Source organism: Austrofundulus limnaeus, unplaced genomic scaffold (assembly GCF_001266775.1).
Source record: "Austrofundulus limnaeus strain Quisiro unplaced genomic scaffold, Austrofundulus_limnaeus-1.0 Scaffold441, whole genome shotgun sequence".
In the NCBI taxonomy this organism is placed as follows: domain Eukaryota; kingdom Metazoa; phylum Chordata; class Actinopteri; order Cyprinodontiformes; family Rivulidae; genus Austrofundulus; species Austrofundulus limnaeus.
In genome coordinates, this window is record NW_013952843.1 from 353,271 (window position 1) to 354,458 (window position 1,188).

General features: G+C 37.4%; 1 protein-coding gene across 1 annotated transcript in view; it reads right to left on the reverse strand.

Moving 5' to 3' along the window:
• arrdc1b (arrestin domain containing 1b) overlaps positions 1-1,188 on the reverse strand; it is a gene marked incomplete in the record, with an annotated part of 33,652 nt that overhangs the window by 13,347 nt on the left and 19,117 nt on the right.

Sequence of the window (1,188 nt, forward strand, 5' to 3'; positions counted from 1 at the left end):
GTAAAAAGTACACTGCTCTACGTTTTCATACATCTGATCTTCCTAATGAGCTGCTCCAGAGATTTGCCTTAATTTGTATTTCAAATCAGGATAAACCATCAATTTCAATCCTATTTTTTATTCTAAGGAGGAGTTTTTATGTCGTTTTAAAGAATAAACCTCAAAGATTAGGATTAATCACCTGGAAACAAAAAAAGCTTTGCTAGGTCACAGGTTATTCAACAATAATTAAGGCTTTTTTTGGCTCAAAATCAAGTTTTTTGTTTAAAAATAAAAGCTTTAAATAATTCTTTAAGATTTTAATTCTGATATTTCATTTAAACAATCCATAAATAATATATTTTTTAATTTATTTTGACAAAATGCAGTTGTTTTCAAAAGCTGCCTGATTCTCCACTTCATGGTTTAACCCTCGGTTAGTAGTGATGGGTCCACTGGTTTGTCAGTTATTTTGCTAACAGACAGACACGGCTGACTCAAGTAAGTAATTAACAGATCTAGTRTGATCAGGGTCTGTGTTCTGGATCATCCTCCACTTCTACCACCTCAAACTTTAGTTCAGGATCTATAAAATCTGATGACTTGTAGACACTTTTGAATTTGTAAGGCGGCCATATTGAACAGGATGTAGTTTCATTAAAATCCAGTGACTGGTTCATGAGATATTTAAAAACACAGAGGGAAAAACCTATTTCCAAACATCTACGAAAACTTTCTCATTCTATCCATCTGATCAACTTTAATTCTCTGTATTTAACAGCTCATTTTCACATTTTGCTCCTAAATGAATTGTTGCGAGCGTCATTACGAAACACGAGGTTTGATTAGTAAGCGGGTCCCTGTCGCCCTCTGGGCACCTCGAGCCAACGAGCTGATTAATTCCCCGGAGGAGCCGGCGGCCCAATTAAATTCTTCCAGACAGCAACGTGTCTCGCCTCGTTAGAGACTGGCTCGACGTTTTCCATTCCTCTGGTTTTCAGAGGGAGTTTACAGCTACAGGAGCTCAGGCTTTGCTGTTTGGAGGAAAATGACATTATGGACATTTTTCAGTCTGGATTTCGCAAATTGCRCTCTACAGAAACAGCTTTATTAAAGGTTTCAAGTGACTTGTTGATGGCAGCTGACTCAGGAAACGACACTGTACTGGTTTTATTGGACTTCACTTAAGCGTTTGACACTGTGGATCAC